General features: G+C 40.2%; 1 protein-coding gene and 1 long non-coding RNA gene across 8 annotated transcripts in view; one reads left to right on the forward strand and one right to left on the reverse strand.

Moving 5' to 3' along the window:
* The window catches only part of LOC120727281 (myocyte-specific enhancer factor 2D homolog), a 42,834-nt gene extending 28,197 nt beyond the window's left edge, over positions 1 to 14,637 (reverse strand). For 2 of the 7 annotated variants that reach the window (XM_040021534.1, XM_040021536.1), the window contains exon 1: positions 5,564 to 6,215. The gene's annotated coding sequence lies outside the window, so the exon portion shown is untranslated. Of the gene's footprint in view, positions 1 to 5,563; positions 6,219 to 11,659; positions 11,683 to 14,621 lie in introns of those variants that run through there. The other 5 variants (XM_040021533.1, XM_040021531.1, XM_040021530.1 and 2 more) reach the window with 5 other exon arrangements.
* Positions 4,268 to 14,637, forward strand: LOC120727283. Its single transcript, XR_005694475.1, has 3 exons — positions 4,268 to 4,524; positions 10,201 to 10,210; positions 14,624 to 14,637. It is a non-coding gene; the product is annotated as an uncharacterized LOC120727283 (long non-coding RNA).
* Positions 14,638 to 15,713: the final 1,076 nt, after the last annotated feature.

Here is a 15,713-nt window from a genome sequence, read left to right on the forward strand (position 1 = left end):
GCACTTTGTGATTGTACCCGGGACACCCGGGGTAATCAGCTTTATTAAAGGTTCAATCTTATAACAGCTGCAGTACTTACAAATATTTAACTGCTTATGTATTTACAAATACATAAGCAGTTGGCCACTTTTACTTTGCATGATAATGAGTTAAAAGTCATTAACAGTCACATACTGCACAGGTGCACTTATCCTATCTGCAGCGAGAGCTTTTAATTAATCTATATTACATTCGGGATGCACAATTAATCATTCATTAATCACAGTTTTAGCAAGAACATTTCATTAAACTCAGTCAGGTGCAATGCTGATGCTTTGCATTTATGGGAGCTGCCTGGTGTGGTACATTAAATCAAGCGCTACCTTGAGCTGAAAGGAAAATCTTTTTGTCTATTAATTAGTGGAAGGACAGAAAATCCTGGTATTTCAGAAAGTGCTGCTTTTCTTTGTGATCTTACTGACAACAACAGACAGTCAATGGACCGAGTTCCAGCAATCTCTGTTATTTTAAAATCTATGTTTTTATGTAATAAAAAAATATGTTAAACAGATTTCATCACACCTGTGAAATGGACCCCAAAACTAACCTGTTCTAATCTCCTTACTGGCCTGAAAATTCACAACAAAACTACTTTTCTTTCCTCAACCAATTTTATCTTCAGCTCACATTTTACTAAACACATTACCTAAACCCCATTCTCTTTCCTACATGTGGGCTCGGCTCTGTGGCAATTGTGTTAAGTTTTCCCTCCAGTCTTGACCCTCCGCATCCGAGCTTTCCTGTGGGACTGTTGTTAGGCCAGACGGAAAAAATGAAAACGCCACTGGAGTGCACATGGGGCTTCCCAAAAAAAATAACCCACATTTTAACAAATGTCCAGACTGAGAATTAACTGGTGAAAACTCAAACCAGAGCTGCACCTATGAATTCATACAAGACGTCCTGATCGTGTAAATGTTTAAACTGGTCTTTTTTTTTTTCTTTTTTTTTTTTACTTTGTTCGGTCAACTTTGAATTTCTTCTACCGCCACCTGAACCCACAGCAGCTGCTATCATTTTTTTTCCTCAATTTATCCATTATGACTTTTCTGCTCGCCAGCCAACCAATTTTCTCTGGAGATGAAAATAATAATCTCACTGAGCGGGTCAGGTGTGGCCATACAGTGTATTTTCACTATCACTTACATTCATTTAGTCACAGCGGGCTGTGACGTGCCCCCGTACCCGTGTCAGCTCGCATAAAAACGATTCCAATCACTTTTAAATTCTGGCTTATACAGAAGTGTAAGGGTTTTTTTGTTACTCGATATAATGCAGATTCCTCATAGATAAAGATATCAGAAACAGCATCCTTGGTTTTAACACACTCTCAGCTACAAAATTTCAGATGTTTGACTTTTGTGCTTTGTTTTCACTTGATGATCATCTTGTTTGCGCTCGCTTTTTACTTTCGCTTTCACTCACTGGTTAGGTTTAGACAGCAAAAACTATGCTGTCTGGTTGTGTTACAGATTGTGGTCTGAGTTAAAATACAACCCCCTTCACAACACTAGCATTACCAACTGAATAATGATGGTTTGTTTAAGTGTATCGCTCAATAGATTCTATGGTTCGTTATGCACTAATACTAAAAAAGACCCGTAGTGACAAAAAAAAAAAAAAAAGTAATTATTTGATGCAATGGAAATGATAACAGCAACTTACAGCAATATATGGAAAATCCACATATAAAAACAGGAAATTAACACTTCTATAACAATCAAACCAATGTGACACATCAGCCTCCAATGTGACATCTTCATATCATCATGCTTTGCGTGACCATCTGAGCTTTTAAAGTCTTTTACAGCAACACCAAAAATCTGCAGCTTTGTGAAGCTGGGAAAACACAGAGTAATTACCAATCAATTAATGGGCTGATTGATTAAGCTGCTAATGAGCTAAATCTTTCCAAGTACCTTATGTGTATAAACAGCAGTAGTGGCTGCCATATCGACACACAGGTTCATCTTATTAGCTGTGAATCCGTTCATGAGCGTACCTACTAGTCTTTAATAGCATCAGCATCATCATCGTTGTCAAGTCATAAAAAGTGCTCAAAATGTTATGTTTTTGCACGAGTCCTCTGCTCACAAAGCCTGCAGTAATAATAATATTACTATTACTGCTAATATTGGTGTCCTTTATTAAACAACATTTTATGAAGGACCTTTTTAAATACATGCTAACAACTAATCCAATAACCCTCGAGCCCAAAAAGCTACTTGACACATACAGATGCATGAGCATTAGGTGCTTTGAGTTGTGCTTAGACCGAGCTTTCCGTATATTAAATCTATATCCACAGCAGTGTTAATGGATCACTCAGCGGCTCTAACAATTACCACAACACGACACGTAGAAATATCCCACAGCTAGAGGGGAAAATGATTTTAAAAAATGCTCTTCCCTACTGACTCTGCTAACTTTGGCACTGTCAGGCTACAATATTATCTTTGATTAGTCGTGAATTGACCATAACGGGGCGACGCTGCAAGGCTTCTGTCTAGCCTTCCTCTCCCCGACTGCCCTCTGCATGGCTGCCCCCTCATTATTGTAATTGACACGTTCATCCCTCCTCTTCCCCCTTAAGGCGCGATGGCTCAATTAGGAGGTGGCCGGAGGACTGATTGGACACTGAGATAACGAGATCACCGCTGGGCTAAAACTGAGCCCTGCAGCCAGTCGAACCAATCTCGCTCAGACGCAGGAAGCCAATCAGCCAGAAAAGGCGCAAGTCGATCTAAAAGACACTATTTAAAAAGTCTGTGACAGTGGCAAATGAATGACTTTCAGCTGGACCAGGTGTGCCTCATCATCGTAGGAGGAAAGGCATTTGGTCACTCTGGTTAGGAAAAAGAAAAAGAGCCACACATATGTTATTCGAATCATGCAAGTGATGCTTATGCAACCCTTGAATAGTCTCCTAATGAAGGGTGGCGCAATCAAGCTCAGGGTAGGCATCTGCCTGTTTTGGAGTAGTGTAATTAGTGACAGTGACCTTTAGCGGATTACGCACTGCCCAATGAAATGTGCCAAACCCCTGAGATAAATGGTCGGAGCCTCAAACGTGACTAGCAATGGGGTTTGCCCAGCTCCCAGACAAGGATTCAGGACTTGATGGCCTTAATGGCTCAATCTCCCACAGCCAAAAGGTGGATAGAATTGATTTACACTCACAGTTTGTGACTTTGCATCCACCTGACAACATAAGGCAACAACACATTGATTATTAAGGTGCTGCATAGAAAATCTCAGGCAATGGAGAAAAATCTCTTTGTAATTTCTAAAGTAGCATCTTTAGGTTTCATATAGGACCAAGAAAAAAAAGCACCATTTAGGGAGCTGAATTCAGGGAGTGTTTCGCATATCTGTCTCCATTTTTTCGTAACTCAACTCCTCAATTAACCACCTAATTGCTTTAGGGCTCCAAGCTTTCCAATTTAAATAAAGCTGTTTTTTTTTTAAACAAGATTTAACTAGACACTGTCATTTTAAAAGCAAAAAAATATTACTAAGGATTCGCATATGTTGCCAGTTTAAACCCTTGTGCATTAGGACAGTGTTACACTGTGTCTTCCTATTAAATGAACTTTACCAAACAAGTCAATGTCTGACCTTCCAAAACCTTCCAACTAATATTACTGTTTAAGAGCAAAAAGCATTAGACATGTAAGTAATAAAGTCGTAAGAAGATATAAAGAAATGTCATTACTCTAGCAAATTATGCTTCTAAAGCAAAAACATCCAAATTTCTTAGACCTGCCTCAAGCCTTAATAAATTCAATGTGATGAGGTGTTATTTGAGTGGAAAATTATTGCAATTTTAATGAGCTTTCAGTTCAAGGAACACTTAACACAAAGGGAAACAAATTAAAACTATCCTTATATGGATGGACTATTTCAGCCAGGTCAGAAGGACAAAACTTGGCATGCAATCACTGTGTATTATTATTAAAACTGGAAAATTCCTAGATTTGGATGGATATTGCCTAATTTTATGTGCCACCGTTACCTGTTTGTTTGGTCACATCTTTACCACATCTAGGAGACAAAAGCTTACATTCTGACAGCCCAAAGGGTGCTCATAACCTAAGAGCACGATGCTATCTTAATGATTTGTTGTTGTGAAGAAACTATTTCATTCCGTTCAACTTGGCAACCATTACCAGCTTTGTCAGCTTAAATCCTAACCCCGAGGTGGCAACACGCTTCTATATCAATGTTGTTTTCCTCATTTTAATCAGATATTTCACTTGAAGATAGCAAAGTTTTTGGCCTGCCAGCATGTTGATCCTGCTGCCAGGCCAGCAGAGGACCAGGACTGGGAAGCATTTGCAATCCAAATAATAATGTGACATTTTGAAACATTTAAACATGAGGATTTTATGCTCAATCCACAGCATACAGTACACATCACGATAAACGAGAAATTATGTGTAAAATCTGTGCTGATGGTCAGTGGGGCTGCACTACCGAGGGATGTTGATATGAATCCATCTGCAGGGACGCCTCACAGCGGTGGATCACCCTGTCAAAGTGGCCTACTTATAGCCCAGCAGCACTGGCATCTACCATAGGAGGGCACAAAAAAAAAATCGTGGCTGCACGGGCCAGCCTCTCTGCTAAACCACATCAGAGCCCCAATTTCACTGGAATTACTTTTAAGTATTAATAAACAACGCAACAAAAAAGACCACACAAATATGGACATTGTAGTGTGACCACTGATTGTTAGCGCTTTTAAATATTATGTGCATTGTTCTGCACACACGTAAACCAGTGCAGGAAAGTGAAATATATTTTCCCTCGGGCTCCTGTGAAGAGCTAAAAAAATTATTTAAAAAATAATAATAAAAAAATGCAGCAGCAGCGTGAACAGCTTTGAACAATAGCTCTCCTTTATGTGCACTTGGACTGTTTTCTCCTTAATGGCGTTAAACTAATAACCGTGTGAGATCTGGTATGTGAAGACCACATTAGGTTAAAGTGGATTTTTTTTTTCCTTTTTTGTTAACAAAGTGGGAGCAGGAGTCCAAACTGTCTAACCATGATGACAGATGGGAGTCTGGATACTGAGGAGGCCCACTGACGGCAGACAGGTACCCTACAGGATCTAATCTGACATGTTGGAGGCAAAACCTAGTGTCAGATCCTCGGTTCGTGATTTTTAAAAGCCTAACGCAGCCGTTTAGGACACCATAACTACCGGAGCCGACATGGAAAGCAAAGGACGAGCTAACGTTACTCTACACAGGCCATTTCACAATTTTCTAGTTACGAGTCCGACCGACAGCCATTACCTTCCTCACTCTCTCCATATAGCTCGGCAGGGCGAGCTGGAGTACGCACTACTTTTAATCATATCACGGATATTTCATGTTCACGTGAAGACTGGGTATCTGTGTGATATAACACAGTAGTCTCGCTTATTACTTTTTTGTATTTAAATAATAAAGCAAGCAGGTCTGCACCCGTGTGAAGGAAAAAAGACGCAGGAAGGAAATGTATCACTCCACTTACCCTGAAATATTGCTGATAAACACCGAAAATAGGCCTGCCACTACCGGCTCCAGAGGTGACCCGTGTTAATTAAGAAACATTAATTATCAGCGCTGAAGCGAAGTCTCTATTTACATGAATCCGCGGCATTTTATTCCCTTTAATGTTGATGTAACTATACTATCCACCCAGGCGACACAGCGTACCCAGTGTACGATCGACGTCATTGACATTAGCACGTGATCGACGTGACGCTCGTCCAATTGGGAGCTGACGTGCAAACTTCTCGTCCAATCGCAGACGAGTGGGTCGGTCTGCGGGAGAGGACATGACGGAGGTGACGGCCATGTTCTGCAATAGTGTTGGTATCCCTCCGCCTCAGTATTTACCTTTTGCATGATTTTGCATGTGGGGAAAATGTCACTGTAGCCCCACTGTGCCCTGCCTGCTTTCCATAAGAGAGCCCGCTAGCCCATTTGTTTTTCACGTCTGCAATCAACACAGCCCTGTTAGCGGCGAATAACTGCCTGCTGCGGCATGTGAAGGCTGTCAAAGTGGGAAATGTTGAATGTTGTGAGGCAATTACCGCTTAAATTGTTTTCACCTCAAGTGCTTCTTTTCTAGCGGTATACCAGATGCTATGATATCAGACTGGTGAAATGTCCACGTATTGTTTAAGAGTAAATAAAGGGACACGTGAAATCGGTGAGATATATACATATATAAAACAGACCACTTCATAAGGTACACCTGTTCAACTGATTTTTAACACATCTAATTGGGCAGTTACGTGGCAGCAAATGAGTGCATTTAAACATGTACACATGGTCAAGATGACCTGGTGAAGCTGAAATTGAATCAGAATGGTGAAAAAATGTGATTTAAGTGACTTTTTCAATGTGGGGTGGCTGTTGGTGCTAGATGGGCTGTTCTGATTATTTCAAAAGCTGATGAAATGCTGGAATACTACATCCTGATTTTACAGAGAAAGGTCAGAAAACATAAAACAGGCTACAATCTGCGCTGCAATTCACAGTTAGACAATTTTCTGCTGCAACATTCAGACAGTAGGTTCAGAATTTGCTATGAACGTATGGATCCATCCTACCTGTTCAGGCAGCTGATTGTGGTGTAAAGGTGTGGGGGAATATTTTCTTGCCACATTAAGCATCATTTATACACCTCAGCGTGAGTAATGTGGCTGACTGTCAATCCATGTCCATTGCCACAATGTACCCATCTTCTGAAAGCTGCTTCTAGTAAGATAGCGCACTATGTCACAAAACTCAGATCATCTTAAAGTGGCGTCTTGAACAGTACTGTGCATAATTATTAGGCAACTTAACAAAAAACAAATATATACCCATTTCAATTATTTATTTTTACCAGTGAAACCAATATAAGATCTCTACATTCACAAATATACATTTCTGACATTCAAAAACAAATCAGCGACCAATATAGCCACCTTTCTTTGCAAGGACACTCAAAAGCCTGCCATCCATGGATTCTGTCAGTGTTTTGATCTGTTCACCATCAACATTGCGTGCAGCAGCAACCACAGCCTCCCAGACACTGTTCAGAGAGGTGTACTGTTTTCCCTCCTTGTAAATCTCACATTTGATGATGGACCACAGGTTCTCAATGGGGTTCAGATCAGGTGAACAAGGTGGCCATGTCATTAGTTTTTCTTCTTTTATACCCTTTCTTGCCAGCCACGCTGTGGAGTACTTGGACGCGTGTGATGGAGCATTGTCCTGCATGAAAATCGTGTTTTTCTTGAAGGATGCAGACTTCTTCCTGTACCACTGCTTGAAGAAGGTGTCTTCCAGAAACTGGCAGTAGGACTGGGAGTTGAGCTTGACTCCATCCTCAACCCGAAAAGGCCCCACAAGCTCATCTTTGATGATACCAGCCCAAACCAGTACTCCACCTCCACCTTGCTGGCGTCTGAGTCGGACTGGAGCTCTCTGCCCTTTACCAATCCAGCCGCGGGCCCATCCATCTGGCCCATCAAGACTCACTCTCATTTCATCAGTCCATAAAACCTTAGAAAAACCAGTCTTGAGATATTTCTTGGCCCAGTCTTGACGTTTCAGCTTGTGTGTCTTGTTCAGTGGTGGTCGTCTTTCAGCCTTTCTTACCTTGGCCATGTCTCTGAGTATTGCACACCTTGTGCTTTTGGGCACTCCAGTGATGTTGCAGCTCTGAAATATGGCCAAACTGGTGGCAAGTGGCATCTTGGCAGCTGCACGCTTGACTTTTCTCAGTTCATGGGCAGTTATTTTGCGCCTTGGTTTTTCCACATGCTTCTTGCGACCCTGTTGACTATTTTGAATGAAACACTTGATTGTTCGATGATCACGCTTCAGAAGCTTTGCAATTTTGAGACTGCTGCATCCCTCTGCAAGATATCTCACTATTTTTGACTTTTCTGAGCCTGTCAAGTCCTTCTTTTGACCCATTTTGCCAAAGGAAAGGACGTTGCCTAATAATTATGCACACCTGATATAAGGTGTTGATGTCATTAGACCACACCCCTTCTCATTACAGAGATGCACATCACCTAATATGCTTAATTGGTAGTAGGCTTTCGAGCCTATACAGCTTGGAGTAAGACAACATGCATGAAGAGGATGATGTGGACAAAATACTCATTTGCCTAATAATTCTGCACTCCCTGTATAGCCCAGCACACATGCACTAGTGCATATATTTATAATGTGTAAGAAGTGTACACATAATAAATTATCCATGGGAAAGAAAGGACTTCTGTGTGCAGAGTAATTTCTGGTGTACAGTATTACAGGGAAAAAGCTGACACGTTAGCGGGCCGAGGGGCCTCATCACCTTTGAGTACCTATGTCAGTCCCCCAGCCAATCTCCACACTTCTTCACAACATAAGCATGGCATTGAATGTTTTCATACTGAGTTCTAACAAAAGACAGTATAAGATGTGGACATAGCCACTGTGATTCACCTGTTGGTTTGTGAAGTCCAGTTATTAAGCCTCCACAGTGGATCTGCAAAGTCATTGGCTAATGACTTGTGATTGACAAGGCATTAGCCAGTGGGCATATCCTGGATAATCCCCTATAATTTACAAAATGGACTTCATGTTTTATTCAAAATGATTCAAAACTGACTGCGTTCTGTGTTACTAAGATCACAGAGGAAGGGAACTAAGAGGACCTCTGCATAAGTATTTTTGCAACCACAAGTGTCGCCCCCTGGGAGCAACTTAAAAGAATGCAGGTCTAAGGCACTTCAGCATTGGCTTTATTTTCAGAGCCAGGAGTCATACATCTTTTATACTGTCACAGGGCCCCTCAATAATACTCAGCGCTCTTGCTATTTCAGTTCTTTAGAGATGCATATTTCTGAATTAAATGTCAGTTAATCAAATTACCACAAAGTCATTGCTAAGCAATGCAAGCCTCCTGGGCTCCCTGCGCAGCAGCTGTCCACTTTCCATTTAAAGCCCTGAATACTTATTAGAGCATTCTTTGCACTGCAAAGGACTCTCGCATTCCCTGCACAGATACTATATGGTCTACAGACCTTTGAATGTATACGCGTTGCTTGAATTTTGCTTATATTTTTTTTAAATTTTAGTTGTTTTACTGTGGCACCTTCAAAGAGAAAGCCTCTGTTACACATGGGGTTTGAATCATAATGACTAAGCACTTTGTTACATAAAAGTAAAAATCCTCTGTGCTGTCTTTGACAGGTGTAAAACAGCTTACTACCATGCCCAGCTTCATTTAAATGAGTTCTGCAGGCAGCAAGCAACAGCAGCTTGTTAGCTTGCTGGCAGCCGTATCCATCCTGTTCTTGTCAATGAAAAATCCTGACAGGCTCTTTAAGTAAGTCTTTCAGAACAGATAAGGAGAAACCTACTATTCTTGACATGTTACTGCTGTTGAGCCTTTTAAAAGAGGACTACATTTGAAAATATATAACAGAAGTGCCGCTGCATTATAACTTTACACAAGCACTGGTGTCTGGTTGGATGATGATGAAGCTGTCTTGGTCTCTACCTTTGCTCTCAAGGAAGAACTGAAAACACGAAAGCTAGCACTGTAAGAGAATCTGTAACGTTTTTACTGGCGGAGCGATTCAGAGGTGACATAAACAGCACATAAACATCGAACAGAGGTAGGAGGAGGTCAGCAGAAGCTCATTTGCAAATTTTCGCCCTGGGGCCTACAAATGTGTTAACCCAGTCATGGCAGTTGGCAAATATATATGCTGCCAGTGGCAAACCAGTGGGTGAGGTTCATCCTGTAAGTCAGATCACATTGATGTGCATGCGGATCTCTAGAGAGTAAAAAAAATCTGCATTTCTACTAATGTGCTGCCCACATCTTTCTTCTTCTTCTTTCCTCTGCCTTTCTAGGCAAACTCATGTCCTAGTTTAAGAACATATGCTGTATCAGACCCAGTGCTGAGGCACTACAGGGAATAGAGGATGACAGAGATAAAACAACTGACATCTTGGAAAAATGCCTCATAAACGACATTTTGGATTAGAAACACAGTATCAAAGGCTGAGATAAATTGTTCAACTCAAAGCCATAAACTTCAAACAAGCATCACGCTCAGATCTAACAAGAACCAGTACAGACCTGACCATCACTATGGACAAGGAGAAAAGCAGAAGAGCTGTGCCGCAGGAGGATGAGAGAGCCCAAGTCGAATGGAGAAAAGACAGCATGTTAATGGACTTAAATCCACCAAGAAAAGCAGAAAGGGGGTTGCAGGAATCCTGTGATGACCTGCAGCTTTTGAGGAGCACATAGAAGCTACCTGGATAATGCAGAAGCTCAAGGTCTGCAGCATAACAGTGTCCAGAGACAGATGTAAGAAATGAAATGCAGTGCACAGGGCAGAGAGATCTGGCTGCATGAGAAGGAAAGATTCAGAAGTAGAAAGGCTTTGGACTCCAAAAGAAGTTAAAAAAAAACCCCAAACATGTAGGCATCCGTTAAATATCCAATAGTAGCTAAGGAAAGCTTAGATTAACTGTTTGAACTTTTTGTTACAGTGGCTGCACATTCACTGGTAGAGCAGGTTAATTGTTTGGATGCTTGTTTGATCCTCCAGCTTCTGCTCTGCAAGTGTCCTTGAGCCTAAATCGAATGTGTGGTTATAAATCCACGAGTTTTCAGCAAATATTTGAGCGTGCGCACAGTGCAGTACACGCTGTAAACAAGCCATAGTGTTCACATGTGCAACCTGAGCAAAGGCCACCATAACAAGCCAGCCTATTGTTTGACAAGCGTGTCTCCATATATATATCTTTACCGGAGGGGGTCATCTTATCCCATCAGCATGCCTGGAAATGTGCTTTACTCTCACCGCGGTAATGACAAAAACAAGCCAAAGTGCTCTCCATGCAGGTCTGCCCCACTCCGCCGCCCACACGCACACATACACACACCTCTCTCCCTCCCACACACACTCCACTCTGCCATCATGTTACTCTTTCATGATCTCATTTCAGCATGGAGGCTATTCACAAGGGTATTCTCTAGTACTCGCTATAATTTAGATTGAATTGCTGTGATGAGAAATAGGTGCAATTCTTGGTTCTGTTGCATAGAAATATGAGGTGCCTGTTTTTATGGAAAACAAGACCAATGTAAATATCAACACGCAACCACACCAAGGTTGTTATAGATGACAAAACTTAACCTAGGGGTGAAAACATTTTAGTCACCTGACACAAAAAAAGATGTCGTTTTAAAAATAGTGTTGTGAAATAAAATAAAATAAAACCACGGTGTAGGTGTCTTTAGATTTATTTTCCATCAGTTTGATCAATTTTGTCAGTACAAAGAAAAATAAAGATTAAAGTCTTGAGCCACCTTTTATTCCTTTATATTTTCCTAGGAAAATGGAAAATGTGCAAACATACATGGACGTACTGAATGTACTGCTGTGAAAAAGTATTTGCTTTCCTGATTTCTTAGTGTTTCGCATATTTGTCAGACTTAAATGTTTTACATCACCAAACAATTTTCAATATTAGATCAAGATAACACGAGTAAATACAAAATGCAGCTTTTAAATGATTATTTCATTTATCAAGGAGAAAAAATATCCAAGCCTACCTGGCCCTGTTTGAAAAAGTAGCTGGTCCCCTTGTTAAACTATGAATTAAATGTGACTAACCACATTTGTGGAAAGCAAGGCTCAATTTCTTAGCCACACCCAGACCTGATTACTGCCAGACCTACTGAATCAATAAGACACTAAAATAGAACCGGTCTGACAATTGAGGAAGGATCTCAGAAAGAAACACATCATACCATGATCTTAAGAAACAGCTGAGAAACAAAATCATTGACATCTATCAGCCTTGAAAGGGTCACATTTCTAAGGCTTTGGGACTCCAGTGAACCACAGTGAGAGCCATTATCCACAAATGGAGAAAACTTGGAACAACCCACACAGGAGTGGCCGGCTTACCAAATTAGTCCAAGAGCACCAAGAAGAAAAAAAGAAAACCACTGCTGACCAAAAAGATCCCTAAGACTTTGGTGAAAATATTCTTTGGACTTATGAGACAAAAGTTAAACTTTTTGCAAAGTTTGACTCCCCTTACACCTGGCATGACGCTAACGCTAATATCAAGAGTGAAACATGGTGGTGGTAGTGTGACGGTCTTGGGCTGCTTTGCTGTTTCAGGACCTGGATGACTTTCTGTAATTGCTGGAACTGTGAATTCTGCTCTCTACCAGGAAAATCTGAAGGAGATAGTGCAGCCATCAGTTCATGCCTTAAAGATCAAGCTCACTTTGGTTTTCCAGCAGGACAATGATCTAAACACACAAGCAAGTCCACCTGTGAATGGCTCAAAAAAGAAAAACAAAGGTTTTGGAGTTGCCTAGTCAAAGTCTGGACTTAAATCTGATTGAGAGGCTTTGGCATGACCTTAAACATGATCTTCATGCTTGAAAACTCTCCAATGTGGCTGAATTAAAACAGGAAGAGTGGGCCAAAATTCCTCCGCAGAGATGTGAAAGACTCATTGTCAGTCATTACAAACACTTGATTGCAGTTTTTTTTGCCAAGGGTGGCACAGCCAGTCATTAGGTTTCAGGGGCAATTACTTTTGACACAGGCTTTGATAGTTTTTTTTTCCCTTAATAAATAAAATCATCATTTAAAAACTAAATTTTCTTTTTACTTGGGTTATCTTTATCAACTATTAAAAATTGTTTGGTGGTGTGAAACATTTAAGTGCCACAAATATGCAAAAAAAGCTAAGAAATCAGGAACCAGGCAATTACTTTTTAACTGTACTTAAGGTATCTGCTGTGATTAGTATTGAGCTAAATCAGCTAGGATTGAAGTTAAACATTACTATCACACGTCGACATGTGAAAAATGATCATACCTACTTATTAAAACAGTAAGAATTTTTTTTATTTCATCATTACATAAATATATTGTTAATAAACATCTGGTACGAGCCCAGTGCTACTCCATGATATTCATTTCCCCTTCAGGATGAACCGACTTCAGCGATCCTTTCATTTCCCCTAACTACCACTATCCTGTTAAATATACTCGCCTGACAGTTTAATAGGCACACCATCTTCATCAAACACAAACATCACTAAATTCATTATACTGCTGCCATGTGGCTGATTAGACATTTGGATTAATAACGCAGTTAGTCAGGTGTTTCGAACAAAGAGGCAGGTAAGTGCATATTTTAATTTAATAGTTTGAAAAACAGTAAAAAGTAATTTACTCAAGATGTCAGGAGACAAAAGTATTAAGACAAAATCCTGAAAACCAGTTTTACTGGAAAATGGTCTCAGACAAAGAAAGAGACAGCCCGGCACATTTCAGATTTTCTTTTTCTGCCTGCATGCTCTTTCTCCTCACGGTGGACTGTTCCCTGCTCTGAGTAATGAGGCCCAAACAAATGACACCATTAGGTAACTCTGAACACAATATGCTCCTCCAGCCTGCCCTCACTATATTACTGCAGGGAGTTTGTGTTTTTCATAAATGTATTTTCGCTGATAAATGCACCCATAAATGTGCCACTCTACAAAAAGAAAAATCTCATAGCTCAGAAGTGATTTCACAAGATAAAAACCACAGCATTAGGACTCAGCTGTCAACAAATAAACAAAAACAAATGAACATAAACCAAAATAAAGCAAAAGCATCTGACAGGACAGCCAGAATAAATCTTCATTATCTTTTAATAATTCATAACTTTTATACCTCGATTATTTCACATGCTTTTAGAAGGCCAAAAACATTATGTTTGCACTAAAATGTTAGAATGACAGTCTGTATGTACAATATAGTGCTCTGCTGTATGCATTTTTTTTTACTATTAATCTTTTCTCCAAAAGAAGACCTGAGACTTTAGTTTTCGGCTGCAGTGTTCCAGATATTCCTTTTAAGCCATCATAGATAAACTGGTTAAAAAAAAATCTGATTTATAAAAAAGAGAGTGAAGGAAGTGCTGCATGACTCCAGTGGCTCTTCAGAGGATCAGACAGGAGCATAGCGAATGAAATCCAGGAAAACCTGCTGAATATTATAAGTGATGTAACCACAGAAAAGTAGTGAGCTCCTCTGACATCTGGTAGAATATTTACATTTACTCTTTGATCAGATTGGTGGAAAAAAAAAAACCCAGACCAACATATATGTCTTGATCAGAGTCTTGATGATAACAAATTGTCTTAGCAATCTTCTATGGTTATACTTACAACATAATATCTTAATGCAAAGGTCACAGTTAAGGGTGACCACCACAACCATCAGATGGGTCAAGTCATTTCTGACAGATAGACCACAGTGTGTTAAGTGTTGCAGTATTATTTACTTTTACTGCTAACGCTTGGGCAGTGTTACATCTCGTGTTTTATGTAGTCTATATACTAATGAATGTATAGCGCTGTGCAAAGGTTTTGAGCCATCCCTCATTTTTTTATTAAATGGGAAATAGGTGCAAACATACATGGAACTAAAGTATATAAGGCAAAAAAACTCAGTTAATAGTTTAAAATCCAGTATTTGGTGTGACCATCTTTCTTCTTCAGCACAGTCTGAACTCTGTTAGGCAAGCTTTCTTGTAATTTATCTGTTTTCAGGAATCGTTCTCCAGGCTCCTTGAAGGACATTCGCAGCTCTTCCTTGGATGTTGGCTTTAAAAATTACAAGAAAGTCTGGCTCCTTGGAAGCAAAATGTAAGGAAATAGAGGGTTGCTCAAGATTTTTGCACAGTACTGTTTCACTGTCTGTAGTTAATAAGAACAAACTAAATAAAATTGTAAATATGGGCGGTAAGATTGCAGGTCACCAGCAAAACAGTATGACACAACTTTGTGAGTCCTGCTGGGGAAATGGACGACAAATCCTAAGTGATGCAACACATCCTCTTTGTAGTGAATACATACTACCATCAGGATGGAGGTAGAAGATGCCAGCTTTGCAAGCTTCTTCTACAGATTTGTTATACTTTGAAGCATAACTCTGTAATAAAAAATCCAAGCAATTATAACACGTGTTGCTTGTATGAAATTGTGTTTCAAGCTTTGATTTTCTTTTCTCATTTTTGCTCATTTTCATAGTGGCTGCATTTGTCTGACAGCTGACACAAGGCACAAAAATACTGCTACACACAAATTTCCCAAGTTTTCAGAAAAATGTAAAAATAGTCTATGTTGAAACCCAAAATTTTAAAAATCTTCATTTGGTGTTTTTATGATGGTGTTGCTGAGGACTGGTGTTTATAACACTCTAAGAGCTTTCAGATGGGTTGACATCTTGTAACACAGGGCATTGCGAGGGCACTGGATTTGCATCATTTTCATACTCGTTGAACCACTCAGTGACACCTCGAGCTATGCAGGTTGGATCACTGTCACCCTGATGGAGAAAACTCCCGTTAGTAAAGACATTTTTCATCACAGGATCAAAAGTGATCACTCATAACAACTTTGCAGTCATTTGCAGTGACCCTCCCGAGTGAGGGGGCAAGTGAACCTAAACTATGTCGGCATAACACGGCACCAGGGAGAGCCAAACAGTGACTCAAATAGTGAATAACAAACAAAGCCAAGAAAAAGGGAAAAAAACAGCTGAGGGCCTCCATCCTTAGATGACAGGAAAAATCTCACAAAGATGGAG

Source organism: Simochromis diagramma, unplaced genomic scaffold, assembly GCF_900408965.1.
Source record: "Simochromis diagramma unplaced genomic scaffold, fSimDia1.1 OVJJ01000753.1, whole genome shotgun sequence".
Taxonomy (NCBI): domain Eukaryota; kingdom Metazoa; phylum Chordata; class Actinopteri; order Cichliformes; family Cichlidae; genus Simochromis; species Simochromis diagramma.